At 39.2% G+C, this 27,035-nt stretch overlaps 1 long non-coding RNA gene across 3 annotated transcripts; it reads right to left on the reverse strand.

Annotated features, from left to right (window-relative positions):
• Positions 1 to 1,099: 1,099 nt before the first annotated feature.
• On the reverse strand, positions 1,100 to 27,035 carry LOC118643226. 3 transcript variants are annotated; one of them, XR_004961968.1, is made up of 5 exons: positions 27,017 to 27,031; positions 25,174 to 25,253; positions 9,605 to 9,709; positions 3,418 to 3,528; positions 1,100 to 1,152 (listed from the first exon to the last, which is right to left on the reverse strand). It is a non-coding gene; the product is annotated as an uncharacterized LOC118643226 (long non-coding RNA). The 3 variants fall into 3 exon arrangements; XR_004961969.1 differs by lacking the exon at positions 25,174 to 25,253 and having other exon boundaries at positions 27,017 to 27,035; XR_004961970.1 differs by lacking the exons at positions 25,174 to 25,253; positions 27,017 to 27,031 and adding an exon at positions 16,508 to 16,532.

A 27,035-nucleotide genomic window follows, 5' to 3' on the forward strand; every position in this document is an offset into this window, starting at 1 on the left:
AAAACTGCCAAGGTTAGCCCAATAAAATCACAAATAATGAGAGATATAATAATAAATTATCTTAAGTTACCAGGTTGCAGAATGGTTTGGTACAGTCTCATACATGACCAAAAAATATTTTATAATACATTGTTTAAGATACTAAATTTTGGGTGGTTTGTTAGATAGCCATAGATAACCACACCTGCTTCTAAGTAAGTGAAAGAGCAAGTAGACACGTTAATAAGGCCACAGAATATCTGAACAATATTGTGACATTTACCCAAAGTATAAAACATACTCTTTTCAAGGGCCCATGGAATATTCACCAAAATAGACCATACACTGAGCCATAAAACAATTCTCAGAGCCCTAAATGTAAAAGCTAAACTATTAAGCTTTTAGAAGAAAATACAGAAGAATATGTCTTCAAGACCTTGGAATAGGTGAAGATTTCTTAAGAAAAACACCAAAAGCAAAAACCATAAAACCAAAAACTGATCAAATAGCCTTGGCCAGTGTTGCTCATGGTTGGAGGGTATCAGGCTTGATTCCTGGTCAAGGATATGTGCTTGGGTTGCAGGTTCAATCTGGGGCCCTGGATGGGGCACGTGTGAAAGGCAACTAATCAATGTGTCTCTCTCATATCAATGTTTCTCTCTCTCCACCTCTCTCTCCACACCTTCCACTATCTCTAAAAATCAATGGAAAAATATCCTTGGGTAAGGATTAAGGAAAAAAAACGGAATAAAGTAAACTTCATCAAAATTTAAAAGACAACCCAATTAAAACATGAACAAAAGATTTTAATACACAATGCACAGAGCAAGAAATAGCAAATAAGTCCATGAAAAGATGTTCATAATCTTTAGTTATCAGGGAAATGTGAACAGAACCACAATGAGATAGTAGTACATATATAAGAAAATGGTTAAAATTTAAAAGACTGTCCTGGACAGTTTGGCTCAGTGGTTAAAGTGTCAGCCCGTGGTCCAGAGAGATCCGGGTTCGGTTCTGGCTAAGGGCACGTACCTTGGTTGCAGTCTGTCCTTGGCCCCAGTTGGGGTCACGTGGGTGTCAGCCAGATGATGTGTCTCTTTTACATCGATGTTTCTATCTCACATCAGGTCAGTGTTTCTATCTCTCTTCCGCCCTCTCTCCCTCCTGCTCTATCTGAAAATAAATGCAAAAAAAAAAAAATGTACTCGGGTGAGGATAATTAAAAAAAAAAATTTTAAAAGACTAATAAAAATGCTGACAGAATTTGGAAATATTTGGCATTCCTTAAAAAGTTAAACATACGGCCTTCTTATACACCAATGATGAACTCACAGAAAGAGAAACTGAAAAAAACAATCCCATTTACCATCGCGGCAAAAAAAATAGGATACGTAGGAATAAACTTAACCAAAGAAGTCAAGGACCTATTCGCAGAAAACTCCGGTCATTGAAGAAAGAAATAGAGGAAGATATAAAAAAGTGGAAGTGCATACCTTGTTCAGGGATTAGAAGAATTAACATCATTAAAATGTCCATAAAATCCAAAGCAATCTATAGATTCAATGCAATCCCCATCAAAATACCAACAACACATTTCACATAACTAGAACAAATACTTCAAAAGTTCATATGGAACCAAAAAAGACCTCGAATAGCCACAGCAATCTTGAAAAAAAAGGACAAAGTAGGTGGGATCACAATACCAGATTTCAGGTTATACTACAAAGTGACTATAATCAAAACAGCCTGGTACTGGCACAAGATCAGGCATATAGACCAGTTGAACAGAACAGAGAACCCAGAAATGGACCCAAGGCAATATGCTCAATTAATATTTGACAAAGGTGGCAAGAGCATACAGTGGAGTAAAGACAGCCTCTTTAATAAATGGTGTTGGGAAAATTGGACAGCTACATGCAGAAAAATAAAACTAGACCATCAACTTACACTATACACAAAAATAAACTCAAAATGAATCAAAGACTTAAATGTGACCCGTGAATCCATAAAAATTCTAGAAGAAAATGTAGGCAACAAAATTTCGGACATCATATGGAGCAGAATTTTCACTGATACATCACCTAAGGCAACAGAAACAAAGGAAAAACTGAACACATGGGACTACATCAAACTAAAAATCTTCTGCACAGCAAAGGATACAATCATCAAAATGGAAAGGCTACCCACTGTATGGGAGAACATCATTGCCAATGATACATCAGATAAGGGGTTAATTTCCAAAACATATAGAGTACATACAACTCAACAAAAAGAACACATAGAACCCAATTAAGAAATAGGCAGAGGAGCTGAACAGACACCTCTCCAAACAGAACATACAAATGGCCAAGAGACATATGAAGAAATGCTCAACATCACTATCATCAGAGAGATGCAAATTAAAACGAGGTATCACCTCACACCTGTCAGAATGGCCGCCATCAACAAATCATCAAATAACAAGTGTTGGCGAGGGTGTGGAGAAAAGGGGACTCTAGTACACTGCTGGTGGGAATGCAGACTGGTGCAGCCACCATGAAAAACAATATGGTGTTACCTCAAAAAATTAAAAATTGAACTTCCATTTGACCCAGTGATCCAACTTCTAGAAATATACCCTACAAAGCCTGAAACATCAATCAGAAAGAATATATGTATCTCCATGTTCATAGCAGCACTATTTACAATAGCTAAGATTTGGAAATAGCCCAAGTGTCCATCAATAGACGAATGGATAAAAAAGCTGTGGTACATATACACAATGGAGCAAGAAAGAAAGATCTCTTATCCTTTGAGATGACATGGAGGGACCTGGAAAGTATTATCCTAAGTGAAACAAGTCAAGCAGAAAAAGACAAATACCACATGATCTCACTTATTTGTGGAATATAATGAACATAACAGTCTGAGGAATAGGGTAGACCCAGAAACATGAAAGTAGGGTACAGACCGACAATCCTCAGAAGAGAAGGTGGTCGGGGGAGGGAAGAGATAAACCACAGAATTTATATGCATGTATGCATAACCAATGGACATGGACAACAAAGCTGGGGATGGGACGGGACGGGGAGGGGATGGGAAGGAGGGTGTCAATGGGGTAAAAAAGGAGAAACATCTGTAACAAAAATAAAATTAAAAAAAAAAAAAGTTAAACATACATTTACTCTTATTGTTCAGCAATTGCACTTCGAGGTATTTATCCAGAGAAATAACAGGTTTAAAAAAAATGTGTTTAAGAATGTTCATAGTTTTGGAGCAAATGGTTTACACACACACGAATCAAAATTAAAATGAAAGAAAACACATTCACCAGAAGTAATAGGCAACTTTTCCCATTTTTGCCTACAATAATGCAATGGGTCAAATGCTGTCAAACTCCATAGTGTTCTAGTTTATGTGGCACAGTGATATTCTTCTAGCTTTGTTATGACTTATTACCTTGTTAAGTACAGGTGTGAGGAACTCTATTGTTCTTAAAAGTTGAAAAACATCACAATCAGTTTTTCAAATAGTCTGATTGGTTTTCCTCTTTCTCAATCTTTTGATAACCTATTAAAAAAATCAGATTACAAAATGGTGGCAGAGTGAATGGAAGCTACACAGACCATCTCCCAGGACCAAACTGGAATTACATAGAAAATAAAGACAAATCATCAGAAAAAAGCAACAGAAAAGCAGCATGGAAGACCACATAACCAGGGACACTGACTCAATCCTGGTAGGCTTGCAGATATGCGAGAGGGGGGGCTGGGAGCCCAAGGTCGGCAGCAGCCTTAGCTGTGAGCAGTGCCCTTGGGTTAAACTCCCAAGTGCCTCCATAGCGCAAAGCCAGGAGAGAGGCTAAAATAGCCACAGCCACTCACCTTGGGCTCTGGCAGAGGGAGGGCAGACTGGACTGGAACTGCGTAGGGACACTTGGGATTAAGAGGGCGCTCAGAGCTTTTGCTGAGTTGTGGCCACACAGGACAGTGGTCATCTTGCTCCTTCCCAGGGCTCTGGGGAGAGGCAGCGGCCCCTCCCTCAGAGATTCAACCCCACCCAGGTGGGCCATTGAAATGCAAATTGAGTCTTACTAACAACCAGCATCTGCCCCACCCTTGGGAAATTCTCTTAAGCTGAGCACCTGAGGGAGTTTTTCATTCAACTGACAACCCAAAACTCTTCAGGTAACCACTACTGAGAGCCTCCAGGCAAAAAGCTAGAGGATAACTGTACTATTCCTGGGCTAGCAACTCTAACCAGGAAAGTAAGACTTGACAGTGGTGTTTAAGGTGTGTCCTCCCTGGCTCATCCAAACCCAGGAGAGGGAGCCACACACAGCAGAACACCAACACCCAAAGGGAAAATTTGGCAGGCTCCAAAGCCCACTGTGATAGCCAAAATGGTGAAACACAGAAACAAAAGCCAAATGAAAAAAAAAAATCAAAAGATAGTAATAATTCCTTATGTTATTAGTAATGGTAATTCCTATTTTAGGTGATGAAACGCTTATTTTGAAATGCTGATGCAAAGAATTGTGTTGTTTTTTTCTTTAATTTTCCATGAACAAATATACTGAGTTATTGTCAGACCTTAAAGAGTCCTAACGGTTTAAGTCCCTTGACTAATTGTTTCAGGAAAGTACCAATCTGTGTAGTAGAGTACATAAGAAAAACATTAAGGTGGGAGCAAGTGGTAATATTAACATAGAGAAGAGGTTTGGAGTCAGCTGATAATACCATAGCCAAGTCAGCACTGCAATACTACATTTAAACCAGATACCTGTCCCTCAGAAGAGAATGAGTATTTCCGTATGGGGCACATACAGGGTTTTTGACAGGCTGATAATACTGCTCTATTTCTTGACTTGGGTGATGGTTATATAGGTGTTTGTTTTATAATTATCCATTATATTAAACGTGTTTTATATACTCTTTTGTTGTTGTTGTTCTTAATCCTCATCCGAGGATATTTTTCCATTGATTTTTAAGAATGGAAGGGAGGTGGGGAAGAGAGAGAAACATAAATGTGAGAGAGACACATCAACTAGTTGCCTCCCGCATGACCTTGATTGGAGCTGGGGATCAAACCTGCAGACCAGGCACATGACCAGTAATTGAACCTAGACCCTTGGGCTGACGCTCTAACTGCTGAGCCAAACCAGCCGGGGATATACACTTTTTTTTGTAATCCTCACCTGAGGACATTTTTGCATTTATTTTCAGATAGAGCAGGAGGGAGAGAAAGAGAGAACCATCGATGTGAGAGACACACATCAACTAGTTGCCACCCACATGACCCCAAACGGGGCAGGGACAAACTGCAACTGAGGCATTTGCCCTTAGTGGGAACCGAACCCGGGACACCCTGGTCTGCAGGCCAATACGCTAACCTTTGAGCCAAACTGGCCAGGGCAGGCTATACACTCTTTATATACATGCTATATTTCATAAAAAGAAGAAACAAAAATTATAATTAATAAAGTTTGATCCAAATTTTTAAAAAATACCAAGAACTTTACCTGGGGACACACTTAGAAACCACTGGTAGGGCTCCCTATGGATTAACTGAAGCTTGGTATTACAAAGAAACTTGAGAGGTCATCCATTGCTTTCTCTAATCAATGCAGAAATGACCTCAAAAACACCTGTGTCAGGTCTCTGACAAATAAAAGGAATCACATCTCTTCATGAAAGTGCCCGCCTCATTTTTGGATACATTTTGCTTATCAAAATAAACTAAAATCCGCCCTGGCCGGTTTGGCTCAGCGGTTAGAGCGTCGACCTGCGGTCCGGAGAGACCTGGGTTCGGTTCCCGCTAAGGGCACGTACTTCGGTTGCAGTTTGTCCCTGGCCCTGGTTGGTCGTGCGGGTGGCAGCCACTCGATGTGTCCCTTCACGTCGATGTTTCTCTCTCTCTCTCCCTTCCTCTCTCTCCCTCCCACTCTATCTGTACAAAAAATGGAAAAATATCCTCGGGTGAGGATAAAAAATAAAAAATAAAAAAATAAATAAATAAATAAACTAAAATCCTTTAAACTTGTACCCAATTATCTTAGCTCTACTTTATTAAACCCAAGAACACTCAATAATTTTTCAAAATCAGTGCTGCTGTCAATGGATTTTTCAAAAAAATATTCCCCTCTGTCCTGGCCAGTGTGGCTCAGTTGGTTGGAGCATGGTCTTGTGGACTGGAAGGCTGTGGATTTGATTTCTGGTCAGGACACGAATCTGGATTGCAGGTTCAATCCCCAGTTGGGGTGTGTGAGGGAGGCAACGTGTCTCTCTCACATCAATGTTTCTCTTTCTCTCTCACCCTTCCTCACACTCTAAAAAATAATAATAATAAAATAAATACATTCCTCTTTTAAGGCTAGTCAAAATTCCTTCCTCTAATTTTCGCAGGACAGCTTCCAGAGTCAGCCATTCTTTCCTCTGAAAGTTTCCTTTTGTTCAAAGTTAATTTTGGTGGTGTACCTTCTGAATAGTTTGAATACTTCATATCACATGAATATCTTTAAACATTTTTTTGCTAAAGAAAACAATAGTTGATATGGACCAAGGTATGGGCATACACTACAGGTGAAAAAATAAACTGGTATAACTGGTCCTCTCTTAATATGTCTCAAAAGTCTTAGAAATGTACTAGATTTTACTCTTTGGTACCTACATACACTGCAGAAAACACACTTCTGGAATGTTTTCCACAAAAAAAAAAAATCTAAATTATGCATGCCATGACATCTACTGAAGGATGTTCCTCTTAGTATGATTTAAAATAGAGAAATGCTGAAGCAATCTATATCACCATTAATAAAGAATTTTTTTTTTAATCTTTATTGTTGAATGTAGAATGTATTACAGATGTTCCTCATTTTTCCCCCATCGACCCCCTCCTCCCCACTCCCACCTTTTCCCACACTATTGTCAGTGTCCATTGGTTATGCACATAAGTTCTTTGGTTTATTTCTTCCTACCCCCCAACCCCCTTCCCTTTGAGGTTTGTCAGTCTAGCAATAAATTTGTTCTTAATCCTTTCACCTTTCTCACCCATTCTCCCAACCTCCTCCCATCTGGCAACGAACAAAATGTTCTCTGTATCTACGTATAAGAATGTTTCTGATCTACCTGTTCATTTTGTTTGTAGATTTCATTGTTGATAGATACGTATTCATTGCCATTTGTCTGTTCATATACTTTATCTTTTTCTTCAAAAAGACCCTTCATCATTTCATATAATAATGGTTTGGTGGTGATGAACTCCTTTAACTTTTTCATGTCTGGGGAACTATATGGCCATCAATTCTAAATGACAGCTTTGCAGGTTAGAGTAATCTTGGTTGTAGGTTCTTGCTTATCATCACTCTGAATATTTCTTGCCACTCCCTTCTGCCCTGCAAGGTTTCTTTTGAAAATCAGCTAACAGCCTTATGGGAACTCCCTTGTAGGTAACTAGCTGCCTTTGTCTTGCTGCTTTTAAGATGGTCTCTTTGTCTTGAACCTTTTGCATTTTGATGATGATGTGTCTTAGTATGGGCCTCTTGGGGTTCATCGTATTTGGGAGACTCTGTGCTTCCTGGACCTGTATGTCTGTTTCCTTCACCAAGTTAGGGAAGTTTTCTGTCATTATTGTTTCAAATAGGTTTTCGATTTCTTATTCTCGTTCTTCTCCTTCTGGCATCCCCAAGATGTGAATGTTGGCATGCTTGAAGTCGTCCCAGAGGCTCCTTACACTATCCTCATTTTTTTGGATTCTTTTATCTTTTTGCTGTTCTCATTGGGCGTTTTTTGCTCCTTATAGTCCAAATCGATGGTTTGCTTCTTGGCTCTATCTTCTCTACTATTGAATCTGTGTAAATTATTCTTTATTTCAGTTAATGCCTCCTTCATTTCTGACTGGTCCTTTTTTATGCTCCTGAGGCCCTCACTAAGTTCACTGAGGTTCTCAGTAGGTTCATTGAGCATCCTTATAAGCAGTATTTTGAACTCAGCACCTATTAGGTTGCTTATCTCCATTTCGCTTAGTTCTTTTCTTGGGGTTTTTTTCTGTTCTTTCATTTGGGACCTGTTTCTTTGTCTCCTCATTTTGGCTGCCTCCCTGTGTTTGTTTCTGTGTATTACTTAACGAGAGGTATGAGGCTAGCTGAGACCAGATGCTGCTCGTTTGAAAGAATTTAGGAAAAACCCGAAGCAGGATCCAAGACAGGCCAATACTATGGTTAAGCAAGTGGCAACAGCTTGGGTGGGCCTGAAAGTTGGGCGGGGTGGGGCCTCAGGTAGTCACCAGGGCAGGGCTACCAGTGTGAGCCAGTCTGCGGGAGTCCCGGATATGGCGGCTGTCTGCTGCCCCAGCGAAGGGCTCACCAAAGGAACAAAGGCCTCTGACAGCACGTCTGTCCCGGAGAAAGGCTCCTCTCCAGCCCTCCCTCCAGTGCCAAACAGTTCAGTTCTTCCCTGTATGTCTCTGGTGCCTTTCGAGCTGCCTCCCCTCCAAGCTTAGAGGGAGAAAGTCCAATAAGTCCATGCGCGGGCCCTTTAAGGAGCTGCCTGGGGCTCCAGCCGCGTCAGCTTCCCTGAGCCTCAGTTCCTGCTGGTTTTTCCAGCCAGAAGTTATGGGGACTTCTCTTCCTGGCACTGGAACCCTGAGCGGGGTGCCTGGTGTGGGTCGGGGACCCCTCAGTCCTCAGGGAGGACCTTCCCAGCAAAGGTATCCTCCTGATTTTTATCCGCCACAAATGGGTGTGGGACCAGCCCGTCTGCCTCTGCCCCTCCTACCAGTCTGGATGTGGCGGCTGCTTTAATTCCGTAGTTGCAGGACTTCCATTCAGCTTGCTTTCAGGCGGTTTTGAATGATAGTTGTTCTGTAGTTTAGTTATAACTTTGATGTGGTTGTGAGAGGACACGATACCGCATTTCTCTACACCGCCATCTTGACCGGAAGTCTAAAGAATTGGATTTTAAAATATTATGGAAATTACAGTTACAAAAATTATATATGTGTGTGTGTGTGTGTATATATATATATATATATATATATATACACACACATATATACATATATACATATATACATAAAGATGTAGCGCCCTGGTTAGAGCATTGGCCTGCAGTCCAGAGAGACCCGGGTTCGGTTCCCACTAAGGGCATGTACCTCAGTTGCAGTTTGCCCCTGGCCCTGGTTGGGATGTGTGGGTGACAACCACTTGATGTGTCCCTTTCACATTGATGTTTCTCTCTCTCTTTCTCTCCCTCCCTCCCACTCTATCTGAACAAAAAAAGAAAAAATGTCCTCAGCTGAGGATAAATAAAAAGATATAGCAAGAGAAAATAAGTTATAAAATAGTACATTATTTATAATAATTTAGACATATAATTATTTAGTGTGTATGTATATATATATATTTAAAATGTGTTTTGTTTTTAAAGTTTAGAATGATACATACTTTAAAAGTTTATGGTAACAGTCTCAGAAAAAAACAGACAATTGAGAACTTCCTGATGGAAACTGGCTAGCTGCACAGTAACTAAGTTCAGTAAGTCATCTTATGTGGAAAATAATGACATAAAACTACTGGATAGAACTAGAGATAAATGGAAATGCTGTGGAGAGTTTTCTCTTTTTCACAAAACACTCTATATAAACTTACCTCTTGCCCAGAAAGAGTCATGTGTAACTTTTCCTTTGCCAGTTTAAGTTCTAATACTGGATTTGATGAAGTTAATGGTTTCTGGTCCTCCTCTTTTGGCTGTGTCTATATTAACAGCAAAAAGAAATAAAATGAAATTCAGCTTTTTAACTGTAATTAATATTTATCATTCTATTAGATTAGCTGTTCATGTATATTAAACATGTTTTAAATTTTGAAGGTCTTCAAAGTGTTCCTCCGAGAAAAGAGATAATAAATGTCCAGCTTTTTAAATTATTATTATTATTTTAATCCTAACCAAAGGATATATTATTTTTCATTTATCTTTAGATAGAGTGGAGGGGAGGGAGGGGGAGAGAGGGAGACACATCGACCGGTCGCCTCCCACATGACCCTGCCCAGGGCCAGGGACGAACCAGAACCAAGGCACTTGCCCTGGCCAGAATCGAACCCAGGACTCTTTGGTTTGGGGGCCGACGCTCTAACCACTGAGCAAAACTGGCCAAGGCTAAATGTCCAGCTTTTAAGAGCTTATCAAACTTGTCCATTTCAGATACAGTACAAATAGAAAGCATGCACACTGGAGACAACATTCTCGCTACAGAAGAGTGAAATTAAGTATAAAAGTGTCCAATATCAAAACCTTAAAAGACCTGAAATTTAGACTCATCTCTCTCAACTCTAAAGAATTTTTCTTAAAAAAAAAAAAAAAAAAAATCAAGCTGCTTCTCCCCTTTGAGAAAATCATCTTATAGTGTTGTCTGGTCCTTGCTCTGGGTTTAAAATGAAGGCCAATGAAAATAACTGCTTTTTAACAGAAACCAGTGAAGTCTCAAGATCCAGATTTTTTCCTACCCTACTTTTTGAAAGGTATTATTTCAAGTGCAGAGAAATCACTGTTGTATACTTTCCCACAAACTGAGCTACAGACCTTGTGGGAAAATAGTAAGAAACAGTACCTCTCCACTCATACCACACAAAGAAAAGAGTGGACATTCTTGTTCATATGAACCTAGAGGGGGAAAAAAATCTCTTCATATGTTTTTTCAGTGTGCCGCTAAAGTCGCAGTTTGGGAAAATAGTGAGTTCAGCAACTTATAAGCCTTATAAAAAGATACTAAAACATGGTTTCCAAGCAATTATAATACAAATCTAAAATGCCAAAAGTTGTCCAGCTGGTGTGGCTCAGTGGCTGAGCGTCAACCCATGCACCAAGAGGTATCCGGTTCGATTCCTGGTCAGAGCACATACCCAGATTGTAGGCCCAAACCCCAGTGAAGGGCATGCAAGAGGCACCCAATCGATGTTCTCTTTCATCGATGTTTCTGTCTCTCCTGCTCCTTTCCTCTCTCTCTAAAATCAATAAAGGAAAAAAAAAAAAAAAATGGCAAAAGATTAAAAAAAAAACACCCAAAAACATAAAGACCAACATTAACAAAAAACACATTAACTAAGAAATAGTTAAAATTATGTAACTTATGAGTCTATTGTTTATGGTTAAAGGTTAGGTTTATCAGTATTAATAGTGTAACAAAAAATTGAGATAAAAAACTAAATTTCCATATTTTCACAAACCAAATCAGCATCAAGCCTTAAAAAATGGTAACTAGTTTTTATAAAGGAATAAATGTAATACATGCTGCATTTTCATTACTACCAAGAAGGAAACACTAAAAATATTTTAGAAAAACCTGTGCTTTCTTTTTAAGCATAAAAACAGGTCGTTTCTCTAAAAACCTTAGGATGAAAAGAGGTTTTAATTATGGAATGGCAGCTAAAAGGTTCAAATTTAGGAATCTAGGAAAGCAATAAGTCAGCTTACTAAATCCAGGGTAAGTAATTCTTATTCCAAATCAAGTTGGAATTAGACAATGTTGGGCAAGCAAAACATTAAAATTCTTCTTTCTGATTACTTATTCAAGTTGTTTACACAAAACATATTTCAATATCCTAAATAAGAAGCACTAGAAATCAACATATTCATGGAAAATATTAAATACAAATAGAAACTTTCATATTGTACAAACCTAAGAAATATAACTACATTTTAAAAATTCGCCCTCTTCCAACACTACAGAATAAAACCAAATGCATATACATACTACTTGGATTTCTCATGCAACCTCCTAGATATACTATGGCAGATAAACTAATTTCCAGAACTTTGCCCATGACATGAACAAGAGTATTATTTTATATTGGTGTTTCACAAGCAAAAAATTGACTTCAAGTTTATGATTTAGCAAAAGTACTTAAGAGAGCCTCTAAAATTTGGTTAAAAAATTATAAAACTAGATACAGTCTTTTAAAAATAATTTAAATATAACTTCACCTCATAACCTTTAACCCCTCCCAATAAAAAACCCAATACATTATTCAACTAGTAATCTCAAAGATAATTTAAGTCATGCTTCTAAAATATATATATTTATTGATTTTTTTTAGAAAGAGAGGAAGGGAGAGGGGGAGAGAGAGAAACATCAATTGGCTGCCTCTTGCACCCCTCCTACCAGGGATGAAGCCCACAACCTGTGCATGTGCCCCAACCGAGAATCGAACCAGGGACCTCTTGGTGCATGGGTCCATGCTCAACCACTGAGCCACACCGGACGGGCAGGATTTTTCTCTTTTATAAAAGATGTTTTTATTGATTTTAGAGAGAAGGGAGAGAGAGATAAAAACACTGATGAGAGAGAAACACTGATTGGCTGCCTCTGGCACCCCACCCCCACACCGGGGATTAAGCCCACAAAGCAATCCAGGCATGTGCCCTAATAGGAATCAAACTGGTGACCTCTTGGTGCCTGGAAGGACATGCAATCAACTGAGCCACACCAGCCAGGCGTGATTTCTCCTGTTTCTTGAGGTAGGCCTATAATGACATAAACTTCCTTCCTATTATTGCTTTCACTGCACCCCAGAAGTTGATATGTCATCTTGTCATTCCCATATATATATTTTTTGTTGTTGTTGTTCAGAAGAGTGGGAAGGGGAGAGAGGAAGAGAGGAAGAGAGAAAGAGAGAGAAACATCGACGTGAAAGGAACACATCGAGTGGTTGCCACCCACACGACCCAACCAGAGCAAGGAAAAACTGCAACGGAGGTACACGCCCTTAGTAAAAACCGAACCTGGGCCTCTCTGGACCGCAGGCCGACGCTCTAACAGATGAGCCAAACCGACCAGGGCAACATGCATTAATTTAAATCATTATTCCTTCAATCATGTTAAGGTTTTTTGTTTATGTAAATAGAAAACAAAAAATCATCAGAGCTCTACCAAAGTCACTGGAGAGCTAACCGATATACGACCTGGATATGCAAAGCAAGACAGCACATGTGAGATCACTAACCATGTGGCAGGATCCAATGCTGAAGAATGAAAATAAGCCTTAAAGAGTCTGAAGTAATAAACCAAATGGTAGCATACAAACACAATTTAAAGAGACACAACGCTTTCCAAAGTGAAAAAAATTGTAAAGTGTCAATGAATACTTTTAGTTAGGCAATGTGTTTTTTCAATGTCATCCAAAGAACTACATCGAAATCTGCCTTGCATAAAGTAGCAGGATGCAAAATTAATATCTAGAAATTGATAACATTTTATACACCAATAATGATGTCTCTGAAAGAGAATCTAAAAAAATCAATCCCTTTGACCATTGCAACAACAAAATTAAGATACCTAGGAATAAACTTAACCAAGGAGGTAAAAGACCTGTACTCGGAAAACTATAGGACACTAAAAAAATAAACAGAGAAACATGCAAACAAGTGGAAGCATATCCCATGTTCATGGATTGGAAGAATTAACATCATTAAAATGTCCATACCACTCAAAGCAATCTATAGATTCAATGCAATCCCTTTTAAAATACTAATGGCATATTTCACAGATCTAGAACAAATGCTGCAAAAATTTATATGGAACCCAAAAGACCCAGAATAGCTGCAGCAAATCTTGAGAAAGAAGAACAAAGTTGGAAAGATAATACTGGATGTTAAATTATACTACAAAGCTATTGTAATCAAAACAGCTTGGTACTGGCACAAGAACAGGCATATAGATCAATGGAACAGAGAACCCAGAAAGCGACCCAAGGCAATATGCTCAATTAATATTTGAAAAAGAAGGCAAGAGAATAAAATGGAGTAAAAACAGTCTCTTCCATAAATGGTGTTGAGAAAATTGAACAGGTACATGCAAAAAAATGAAACTAGACAACCAACTTACACCATACACAAGAATAAATTCGAAACAGATAAAAGACTTTAATTGTAAGAGGCAAAACCATAAAAGATCTTAGAAGAAAACATAGGTAGCAATATCTTAGACATCTCACATAGAATTTTCACAGGTATATTTCCTAGGGCAAGAGAAACAAAAGAAAAAATAAACAAATGGGACTATATCAAACTAAAAAGCTTCTGCACAGCAAAACAAACCATCCTTAAAATGCAAAGGGAACCCACTGTATGGGAGAACATATCTGCCAATGATACATCAGGTAAGGGGTTAATTTCCAAAATATATAAAACATTCATACAGCCTGGCCAGTATGGCTCAGTGGATTGAGAATCAGCCCATGGAATGAGAGGTCCCTGTTCAACTCCTAATCAGGGCACATGCCTGAATTGCGGGCTCAATCCCCAGTAGAGGGTGTGCAGGAGGCAGGGGATCAATGTTTCTTTCCCCCTACCTCCCTTTCCCTCTCCAAAAAAAAAAAAAATCAATAAAAATATATCCTTAGGTGAGGATTAAAAAACAAACAAAAATTTAAAAAGTAATTTAAAAATGTGGTATTTGGTTGACATAATGATTTATTCAGTAGGATTTTTACTTTTTTGCAGATGTGATATTTCTTTTTTGTGATATAGTAGAAACATGACTTATAACAAATTAGTAACATCACTACATTTTTCACACACAAAAAGAAAACAAAATCAAACATACCCCTACTATATGATCCACCCATTCTATTCCAGTGCATTAAGAGAAATGAAAGTATGTATTAATACAAAAACCTGTACAGTGTTTGTAGGAGCTTTATTGTAATAGCCAAAAATGGAAACAACCCAAATGCCCAAGAGCAGGTTTGTGAATAAACAAACTGTGGTATATCCACACAAGGGTGGAATACTACTCAATAAAAAAAAACTAATTCTTGATACATACAACCACCTGAATGAATCTCAAAATTATCAGGCTGAATGATAAAAATACATTGAACCAGTGTGTTTACATTAAACTCTAGGAAATCCAAACTAATTTAAAGTAACAGAAAGCAGATCAAAGGTTGTCTGTGAACAACGTGGAGGTAGGGCCCAGGAAGGGACAGGAAAACAGATTACAAAGGGGCAAAAGGCAACTTTGGGGTGAGATGGACATGTTCACTCTATTGTGGTGATAGCTGCATAGGCGTATACCTATGTCAAAACTCACCACATTGTACACTTTAAATATGTAGTTTACTGTATGCCAATTATACCTCAGTAAAGCTGCTATAAAAATAAAATATCATGCCCAGCAGCTATAGCTCAGTGGATTGAGCGTCATCCCAGGAACTGAGAGGTCCCAATTTGATTCTTGGTCAGGGCAGATGCCCAAGTTGCGGGTTTGGTTCCCAGTGGGGAACGTGCAGGAGACAGCCAATTGATATATCGCACATCAATTTTTCTATCTCTCTCCCTTCCTCTCTAAAAATGCAATAAAATATATTTGAAACAACAAATTGGAGATTTTTATTTATTTTTTAATCCTCACCTAAGGATATTTTTACATTTATCTTCAGACAGAGTGGGAGGGATGGACAGAGAAAGAAACATCAATGTGAGAAAGACACATTGACTAGTTACCAGCCGCAAAACCCCAACCAGAGCCGGGGACAAACCGCAACAGAGGTATGTGCCCTTGGCCAGAATCGAACCTGGGACTCTTTGGTCCGTAGGCCAATGGTCTAACCACTGAACCAAACCGGCCAGGGCATATTTTTAAAAAATAAAATATCACAAGGAAGAATCAGAAGAATTAGGAGGAGGAGGAAGAATTAGGAGAATTAGGAGGAGGAAGAGGCAGGAAGCAGGAGGAAGAGGTGAATGAACAAGAAAAAAGAAAAACTAGTTGTAGGGTGAAGGCATTTGCACTGCCTCACTTGAAGACTCCCCACAATGCTACAGTAGACAAGACAAGATGGCACTGGCACAAGGACCAACAGGGAGATCACAACAACAGAGTACAACACCCAGAATGGAGCCACACACAGTTACAGTTTATTCTTGAGCCACATGGGTTTGAATTGTGCGAGTCCACTTATACATGGATTTTTCTCAAATACCGTAAATGTATTTTCTCTTCCTGATAATTTTCTGTTCTCTAGATTATTTCATTTTAAGAATACAGATTTTAATACATATAAAACACAAACTATGTGTCATTAGATTGTTTATGTTACTGGTAAGGCCTCCAGTCAACAGGAGGCTATTAGTAAACTTTTTGGGGAGTCCAAAGTGATACAAAGATGTTTTTACTGCCTGTAGGGTTGGTATCCCTAATGACTACATTGATCAAAGGTCAACTGTACTGATTTTTGATGATGCCAAAATTACCGAAAGGGTAAAGAAAAATATGTTCATTAAATGGTGCTCAAACTTGAAAAACGATAAACCACACCGATACATCTTATCATAGAAAATATTGATTATAAATTGTTTAAAACTCTATATCAAAGCATAAAGCTCTTATAAGGCAATATAAGAGAATATCTTACTCTCTTGAGTAAATGATTAAGAGTGGAATGGCTTGATCAAAAAGCAGGTGTATGGCCCTGGCCGGTTTGGCTCAGCGGTTAGAGCGTCGGCCTGCAGTCCTGAGAGACCCGGGTTCGGTTCCCGCTAAGGGCATGTACCTCGGTTGCAGTTTGTCCCCGGCCCTGGTCGGTTGTGCGGGTGGCAGCCACTCGATGTGTCCCTTTCACGTCGATGTTCTCTCTCTCTGTTCCTCTCTCTCCCTCCCACTCTACCTGAACAAAAAATGGAAAAATGTCCTCGGGTGAGGATAAAAAAAAAAAAAAAGCAGGTGTATGTTTATATTTTAAGAAGCTGCCAAGCTGTTTTCAAATAGGTTATACTACTTTATATTTTCAGGCAAAAAACAGAAAATAGTAACCATTAAAAACTGATGAGCACGACTTCTGGTCAAGATGGCAGCGTAGGTAAATGCGGCATCACGTCCTCCCACAACTACATCATAGTTACAACTAAACTACAGAACAACCATCATTCAAAACCACCTGAAATCAAAATGAATGAGAGTCCTACAACTATAGAATTGAAGAAGACCCATTCAGACAAATAGGAGAAGCTGAGGCGGAAGGGCTGGTCCCACACCCACGTGTGGCAGATAAAAATCAGCTGGACAGAGGGGTCCCTGTCCCACACCAGGTGCCCGGCTCAGGGTTCCACTACCAGGAAGAGAAGTCCCTATAACTTCTGGCTGGAAAAACCAGCAGGAACTGAGGCTCAGAAAGGCTGAGGTAGCTGGAGCGCCCAGCAGCTCCTCTTAAAGGGCCCGCACATGGACTTATCGGACTCACTCCCTCTAGGCTTAGAGGGGAGGCAGCTAAAGGGGCGCCAGAGACATACAGGGAAGAACTGAGCTGTTTGGCACTGGTGTGAGGGCTGGAGAGGGGATTTTCTCCTGGACAAACGTGCTGTCAGAGGCTTTTGTTCCTTTGGTGAACAATTCCCTGGGGTGGCAGACAGCCCCCATAGCTTGGATTCCAGCAACCTGGCTCACACTGGTTGTCCCGCCCTGGTTATTCCCTAAGGCCCCGACCCACCCAACTTTCAGGCCCACCCAAGTTATTGCCAGTTGCTTAACCATAGGATTGGCCTGTCTTGGATCCTGCTTCAGGTTTTCCTAAATTCTTTCAAACAAGCAGCACCTGGTCTCAGCTAGCCCCATACCTCTCATTAAGTAATGAACACAGAGAAGCAGCCAAAATGAGGAGACAAACAGGTTCCAAACGAAAGAACAGAAAAAACCCCCAGAAAAAGAACTAAAAATAATGGAGATAAGCATCCTAACAGAAGCTGAGTTCAAAATACTACTTATAAGGATCTTCAATGAACTTAGTGAGAACCTCAGTGAACTTAGTGAGGGCCTCAAGAGCATAAAAAAGGACCAATCAGAAATGATGGATGCACAGTCAGAAATGAAGGAGGCATTAACTGAAATAAAGAATAATTTACACAGATTCAATGGTAGAGTAGATAGAGCCAAGAAGCAAACCGTCGATTTGTAATATAAGGAAGCAAAAAACACCCAATCAGAACTGCAAAAAGAAAAAAAGAATAAAAAAAAATGAGGATAGTAAAAGGAACCTCTGGGACAACTTCAAGCATGCCAACATTCACATCTTGGGAGTACCAGAAGGAAGAGAGAGAGAACAAGAAATCGAAAACCTATTTGAAACAATAATGGCAGAAAACTTCCCTAACTTGGTGAAGAAAACAGACATACAAGTCCAGGAAGCACAGAGTCCCAAATAAGATGAACCCCAAGAGGCCCACAACAAGAAACATCATCGTCAAAATGCAAAAGGTTCAAGTCAAAGACAGAATCTTAAAAGCAGCAAGAGAAAAACAGTTAGTTACCTAAAAGGGAGTTCCCATAAGACTGTCAGCTGATTTCTCAACAGAAACTTTGCAGGGCAGAAGGGAGTGGCAAGAAATATTCAGAGTGATGAAAAGCAAGAATCTATAACCAAAGCTGATATTTAGAATCGATGGTCATATAAAGAGTTTCCCAGACAAGAAAAAGTTAAAGGAGTTCATCACCACCAAACCGTTATTATAAAATGTTGAAGGGTCCTTTTGAAGAAAAAGATAAAATATATGAAAAACAAAATGGCAATGAATACATATTTATCAATAATTGAATCTACAAACAAAATGAACAGGAAGAACAGAAACATTCTCATAGATACAGAGAACATTTTGTTGGTTGCCAGATGGGAAGGAGGTTGGGGAAGAGGGTGAAAAAGGTGAAGGGATTAAGAAGTATAAATTGGTTGCTAGACTGACAAACCTCAAAGGGAAGGGGGTTAAGGGGTGGGAAGAAATAAACCAAAGAAATTATATGTATAACCAATGAACACAGACAGCAGTGTGGGAAAAGGCAGGAGGAAGGCAGAAGTGGGGAGGAGGATGTCAATGGGGAAAAAAATCAGAAATATCTGTAATACATTCAACAATAAAGATAAAAATGAATAAATAAAACTTAAATTAAAAAATTAAAAAAAATGTATCAGGAAAAAAAACACAAAAAGAAAAGCCAAATGAAAGAACTAGAGACTCTACTGAAGATGACATAAATGTGGAGCAGTTAGGGAAGTTAACAGAGCCAGAATTCAGTGCCATGATATTGAGGAAGCTCAACATCAGGCGTAATGACATAGAGATGTTGAAAATCAACCAACTGGAAATTAAAACCACCAGGAAGATATCAAGAATGACATTTCAGACATAAAGAACACATTGTAAGATCTAAACAATAGTGCAGAGGAAGCTAAGGACCGGATAAGTGATTTAGTAGACAGGGTAGAAAAAAATCAACCAATCAGAAAACCAAAAGGAAAAAACAATTAAAAAGCAGGAAGAAAGCTTAAGAGAACTGTGGGAAAACTGGAAACGTAATAACATTCGCATCATAAGAGTACCCGAAGAAGAAGACAATGAGCAAGGGTTAGAGAATATATTCAAAGAAACAGTGACAGAAAACTTCCCTAATTTGGTGAAGGAAGAAGGCACAAGAAGCACAGAGAGCCCCAAGTAAGAAGAACCCAAACAGGCCCACACCAGGAGACATAATCAAAATCCCAAAAATTTAAGACAAAGAGAAAATCGTAAAACTAGCAAGAGAGAAGCAACCGGTCACCTACAAAAAAAAACACCATAAGGCTCTCAGCTGACTTCTCAACAGAAACACTACAGGCCAGAAGGGAATGGCAAGAGGTAATCGAGGTCATGAAAAACAAGGATCTGAATCCTTAAAGACTACGCTACCCATCAAGGCTATCATTCAAAATAGAAGGTCAAATAAAGAGCTTCCCAGACAAAAAAAGGCGAAGGGAATACATTAGCCAAACCAGCACTGTAACAAATGTTAAAAGGACTGCTGTAATTAGCAGAAGAAATGGGAAGAAAAATAGAAGCACACTAAACAAAAATGGCAATAAATAAGTGCATATCAATAATCACCTTAAATGTAAATGGATGGGATGCTCCCATAAAAGGACACAGAGTAGCTGATTGGATAAGAAAGCATGACTCATCTATATGTTGTTTACAAGAGACTCACCTCACAACAAAAAACTCACATAGGCTGAAAGTGAAGGGATGGAAAAAAATCTTCCAAGCAGACGGAAAGGAAAAAAAAGCTGGGGTAGCAATACTCATATCTGATAAAATAAATTTCAAAATGAAGGCCATTAACTAGAGAAAAAGAAGGCCACTACATAATATTGAAAGAATCTATCCAATAGGAAGATATAATCTTGATAAACATATATGCACCCAATATAGGAGCACCAAAATATATTTAAAATCTTCTGGAGGACTTCAAAGGAGAAATCGATACCAATATAATCATAGCAGGGGACTTCAACATCCTGTTGACATCACTGGATAGACCCTGTAGATAAAAAATTAGCAAAGAAACAGAAACTCTAAATGAAGCAACTAGACCAAATGGATTTAATAGATATATACAGAGAATTACACCCCAAAATCACAGAATTCACATTCTTCTCAAGTGCACATGGGACATTCTCAAAGATAGACCATATGTTAGGGCACAAACTAAGTCTCTACAAGTTCAAGAAGACTGAAATCATATCAAGCATCTTCTCAGATCACAATGGCATGAAACTAGAAATCAACTGCAAGAAGAACATACAAAGACATTTGAACACATGGAAGCTAAATAGCATGTTATTAAACAATGAATGGGTTATCGAGGAGATCAAGGAAGAAATTAAAAACTTCCTGGAAACCAATGAAAATGAAGACACAACAACACAAAATCTATGGGATGCAGCAAAAGTAGTTCTGAGAGGGAAGTTCATAGCACTACAGGCCTACCTCAGAAAACAAGAAAAATCTCTGACAGACTATCTAACCTCACAACTTAAAAAACTAGAGAGCAAACAAAAAGAAAACCCCAGAGCAAGTAGAAGGTAAGAAATAGTAAAGATCAGAGCAGAAATAAACGACATAGAGACCAAAAAAAACAATTCAAAGGATCAATGAAAGAAAGAGCTGGTTTTTCGAAAAGATAAACAAGATTGATGGACCCTTAGCTAGACTCACCAAGAAACAAAGAGAGAGAACCCAAATACACAAAATCAGAAATGAAAGAGAAGTAACAACTGACACCACACAAATAAAAAAAACTGTTAAGAACAACTACGAACAATTATATGGCAACAAATTTGAAAATCTAAGCGAAATGGACAAATTTCTAGAAACACATAGTCTCCCAAAACTGGACCAGGAAGACACAGAAAACTTGAACAGACCAATAACAACAGAAGACATTGAGGAGGTAATCAAGACTCTCACAGCACACAAAAGCCCAGGCCCGGATGGCTTCATGGGGGAGTTTTACCGAACATTCAAAGAAGAACTAACACCCATTCTCCTCAAACTATTTCAAAAAATTCAAGAAGGAAGACTTCCAAACTCGTTTTATGAAGCCAGCATAATTCAAATTCCAAAACCAGAAAGAGACACTACAAAGAAAGAAAACTACAGGCCAATATCCCTGATGAACATAGACGTCAAAATCCTGAACAATACTAGCAAATCGGATCCGGCAATACACCAAAAAAAATGATCCACCATGACCAAGAGGGATTCATCCCAGGGATGCAAGGCTGGTACAAAATTCACAAATCAATACACGTGATCCACAACATAAATAAAATGAAGAATAAAAACCACATGGCCATATTAATAGATGTCGAAAAAGCCTTCGACAAAATCCAGCATCCATTTCTGATAAAAATGCTCAGCAATGTGGGAATAGAGGGACCTATCTCGACATAATAAAGGCTATATATGAAAGACCTAGAGCCAACATTATACTCAATGGGCAAAAATTAAAAGCATTTTCCTTAAAAACAGGAACAAGGCAAGGATACGTAGAAAACCCCAAATACTCCATCAAAAATTTACTAGACTTAATAAGTAAATTTGGAAAAGTAGCAGGATACAAAATTAACATCAAGAAATCGATGGCATTCTTATACACCAATGATGAACTCACAGAAAGAAAAACTTAGACAATAATCCCATTAATCAATGCAGCGAAAAAATTAAGATACCTAGGAATAAACTTAACCAAAGAAATAAAGGACTTATTCCCAGAAAACTACAGGTCATTGAAAATAGAAATAGAGGAAGATATAAAAAAGTGGAAGCACATACCTTGTTCATTGATTGGAAGAATTAACATCATTAAAATGTCCATATTACCCAAAGCAATCTATAGATTCAATGCAATCCCCATCAAAATACCAACGGCATACTTTACAGAATTAGAACAAGTACTTCAAAAGTTCATATGGAACCAAAAAAGACCTCGAATAGCCATAGCAATCTTAAAAAAGAAGAAAAAAGTTGGAGAAATCACATTACCAGATTTCAGGTTATACTACAAAACCACTGTAATCAAAACAGCCTGGTACTGGCACAAGAAGAGGCATATAGACCAGTGGAACAGAACAGAGAATTCAGAAATGAACCCAAGGCAATATGCTCAATTAATATTTGACAAAGGTGGCAAGAGCATACAGTGGAGTAAGGACAGCCTCTTTAATAAATGGTGCTGGGAAAATTGGACAGCTACATGCAGAAAAATAAAACTTACAACATATACAAGAATAAACTCAAAATGTATAAAAGACGTAAATGTGACTCATGAATCCATAAAAATCCTAGAAGAAACTGTAGGCAACAAAATTTCAGGCATCATACACAGCAGAATTTTCACTGATACATCACCTAAGGCAATAGAAACAAAGGAGAAAATGAACGTATGGGACTACATCAAACTCAAAAGCTTCTGCACAGCAAAAGATACAATCATCAAAAGAGAAAGGCTACCCACGGTATGGGAGAACATCATTGCCAATGATACATCAAATAAGGGTCTGATTTTCATAATATATAGAGTACTCATACAACTCAACAAAAGGAAGACATAGAACCCAATTAAAAAATGGGTAAAGGAGCTGAATAGACACCTCTCCAAACAGGACATACAAATGGCCAAAGACATATGAAGAAATGCTCAATATCACTAATCATAAGAGAGATGCAAATTAAAACAACAATGAAGTATTTCCTCACACCCATCAGAATGGCCGCCATTAATATATCATTAAACAAGTGTTGGCGAGAGTGTGGAGAAAAGGGACTCTAGTACACTGCTGGTGGGAATGCAGATCGGTGCAGCCACTATGGAAAACAATATGGTGTTACCTCAAAAAAATTAAAAATTGAACTTCCATTTGACCCAGTGATGCCACTTCTAGAAATATACCCTACAAAGCCTGAAACATCAATCAGAAAGAATATATGTACCCCCATGTTCATAGCAGCACTATTTACAATAGCTACAACCTGGAAACAGCCCAAGTAGCCATCTGTATACGAATGGATAAAAAAGCTGTGGAACATGTACACAATGGAGTACTATGCAGCTGTAAGAAAGAAAGATCTCTTATCCTTTGAGACGACATGGAGAGACCTGGAAAGTATTATCCTAAGTGAAACAAGCCAAGCAGAAAAAGACAAATACCACATGATCTCACTTATTTGTGGAATATAATGAACATAACAGTCTTAGGAATAGGGTAGACAGAGATAAACGGAAGTAGGGTACAGACTGACAACCCTCAGAAGAGCGGGTGGTGGGGGGAGGAAAGAGATAAACCACAGAACTTACATGCATGTATGCATAACCAATGGACATGGGCAACAAAGCTGGGGATGGGACGGTGGGAATGCGGAGGAGGGTGTCAGTGGGGTAAAAAAGGAGAAATATCTGTAACAAAAATAAAATTTAAAATAAAAATTTAAAAATAAATAAATAAATATTAATTGCAAGTTTAGTTGTAGAATCTAGGAGGTAGGCACATGGGTGTTCAATGTTAATTCTTTTGAGTTTTCTGAACCTTTGAATATTTTCATAGTACAATGTTGAAAAAAAAATCTACTTTTCATCAGATGTCAAAGTATGGTATCAGTACGACAGCAAACTCCCTCCACACTGTTTTTTCATTACACATAAGTAGTACAAGAACCTCTAAAGGCTCCTCGCTGCCCACCAAAGAAAGAGGAACTGGAAAGGGCTATAGAAGACTATGCAAGGAAAGGGGTGACAAGTATGAGGAAAGGCAAGCTCAAAGAACTGAGAAAGTAAAGAAGTTAGTGGAGTTGGACCAACTGTGATTGGTGCTAGGAGGTAGTGGCCATGAAAATTTTCACCAGCATAGAAATGACTAGTTCTTGAACTTTTTGCGTCAAAGATCCCTTCAGTAACATCATAAATAGAAGGGGAAGAGGGGGCATATGTATACCTACGTGCTACATTTTTTATAAAATTTCAAGGAGCTGATGGATACTCTGAATCCATCCAAAGGCTCCATTTGAGAACTCCCAACACATGCCCTGGCCAGGTTGACTCAGCAGTTAGAGCGTCGGCCTCTAGACCAATTAGCCGCGGGTTCCATTCCAGTCAAGGGCACGTACCTTGGTTTCAGTTCATCCCTGGTCGGGGTCATGCGGGAGGCAACCAGTCGATGTATCGCTCTCATGTCAATTTTTCTCTCTCTCTCCTTTTCTTCCTCCCTCCCACTCTATCTGAGATAAAAAGAAAAATATCTGTGGGTGACGATTAAAAAAAAAAAAAAGAACCCGACCCAGATGTTAAATGAAAACTAGTGGTGAATATAAAATAAATGGAAGAAAATATTCAGTATGAAGAGAAAGTGGCTTAGGCCTGAACTGTCAAAACCAACATTTAAGAGATGAAAAAATAGACAATTAAAAAACAAAAAAGAAGAAGCTTGTCAAAGAGATCACAAATAAGCAGCCTGAGTAGTCGAAAGAAAAACAGGAAGCTATGTGGAAGAAATGCCAAGGGAAGAATGAAGGAGGTGGACCAGTCAAGAGTGTCCAATGCTATTCTTAGTCAGGAAAATGGAGATCCCTGTTGTTCCTGTTTAAAATGGATTCGGTAGAGCTGTGGGGCAGAAACTAGTTTGCAGCAGGTGAAAGAAGGAATTAGAATTAAAATTTATTTTAAGAAGCTTGGCTAAAAACAAAAAGGACATCTGCTTAAAAACCTTTTTAAAGAAGGACATTTGTAAGCTTCAGTACTGATGGGGATAAGCCAGTAGAGAGATAAAAGGGGATAAGTGATACAAGGTTCCTGCTGATACTAAAAGAATGAGTTAGGATCCAATGTGCAGGTGGATGGTTTGACCCAAGCTGTAACTGATACCTCATTCATTTTAACAGGAAAAGAAGAGGGGTTTCTTGCCGGTTGGCTTCTGTTTCTCTGTGAAATTGAATGCACGTTCCCTAAAGAAAAGGATCAAGCATTACATTCTCTTTAATCCTCTGTGGCAGAGTGCAGTATCTGAAACATGCATGTAAGAAACATCCAATAAATACTGTGTGGGAAAACTATTATTCTACACAAAACTCATCCTCATAACAACTAATAAAACTACTCATTGTGCCCCAACGAATTCCTGGAGCCGCCGGGTTTCCCACATAAATGAGGTGTTTGTGAACATTCACCAATCCCGTGGCTCGAAAGCACTGGTATTCCAGCAATTACCAGAGGAGTTACATGGGGCAGAACCGTGTTTAGGGCAGGTGATCAGAGGATTAAAGATTCTGCAGTTTAACAAAGGGGCACTCACAGGTGTTTACTATTTCAACTATTAGACTAACAATAAAAAGCTGGGCCATTACTTGAACGGACCAAGATGAGGAGTCTCTTCTGGAAGAATACAACATAGGTGGGTGTTCTCCAGCTACACATAGGGCAGTGAAAACAATTCAGGGATCTCCAAACAGCATTTTTTTCAAAATGAAACGGAATGGATTAAAATAATAAGACAAACGATAGAATCACATGTAGCTAAGATAAGAATTATTTCAAAAAATTTTTTTATACATATGAGAGCAAAATATAAAACTGTATTCTTATTGTGGCTGGAGCAATGACAAAATATAAAAGTTACTGACACTATGATGCAAAAAGATAGAGTCTATGAAGCAACTGGTTCTATATAAAATTATACAGCTACAGGTCAAGACTGTCTCCCACACATACAGAGAAAGAAGATGCCCAGTTACACATACTCTCTTCTACAGGCACACCTGGGAGACACTGCAGGTTGGTTCCAGGCCACTGCAATAAAGTGGGTATTGTAAAAAGCGAGTAGTAAGTTTTTTGCTGGTGGAGGGTCTTGCCTTACTTTGTAAAAAGGCAACATCTGTTGAGTATGACGAAGCAAAGCCACTAAAACGAGGTATGCCTGTACTATCCAAGAGCACTCACCTACCCGACTATGCTGATCAACTGGTTGGGGAGGAGTGGGGTGGGGTGGGGTGGGGTGGGGGGGTGTTGGGGGGGAATTAATAAAAACCGGGTTTTACCAGTAGGTAGGAATCAAAGACTTTTATTATTTATTTTTCTTTTTTTTATCCTCACCTGAGGATATTTTTCCATTGATTTTTCTGATAGAATGAGAGGGAGGGAGGGAGAGACCGAGGGAGGAAGAGAAATATCAATGTGAGAGAGACACACGGATTGGCTGCCTACCTCACGACCCTAAGATGGAACCTGCAACCGAGTTACTTGCCCTTGACTGGGAATCGAACCCGCGACTCTTGGGTCCGCGGGCTGACGCTCTAACCGCTGAACCAAAAACTTTAAAAAACTTATCCTGAGTCTGCCCTTCCTCTGTGTTTCACTTGGACACAAACGCTTTTTAATAAACACCAGACGGGAACGATCAGAGAACTGGGGCAGAATTCTGATGAGTATCGACACACGGGAGCGGGTATAGGGGCAGTTGTGGAAACTGAGGGAATAAGGGGGCAGGTGGAGGAAATTCTGGCCAAAACCTTGGGCTTTCCTGCAGCTCCCCCACGTCCTCCCTACCGCTGCCCGGTACGGTGCCAAGGGGGGAACCAGGGGGGCCGCTCCAGGGAAGTGGGGGGGGGGCTCTCGTTCACCCCACGCCCGCCCAGAACCCCGCAGTGCCAGTCCCCACTCCCAGCCTCCCTCTCCGCCGCCCCACACACCCCCGCGCCCTAAGACTCCTCACCAGCTCAGTCCCCGTCCTC

The sequence above is a fragment of the Molossus molossus genome, unplaced genomic scaffold (genome assembly GCF_014108415.1).
Source record: "Molossus molossus isolate mMolMol1 unplaced genomic scaffold, mMolMol1.p scaffold_m16_p_32, whole genome shotgun sequence".
In the NCBI taxonomy this organism is placed as follows: domain Eukaryota; kingdom Metazoa; phylum Chordata; class Mammalia; order Chiroptera; family Molossidae; genus Molossus; species Molossus molossus.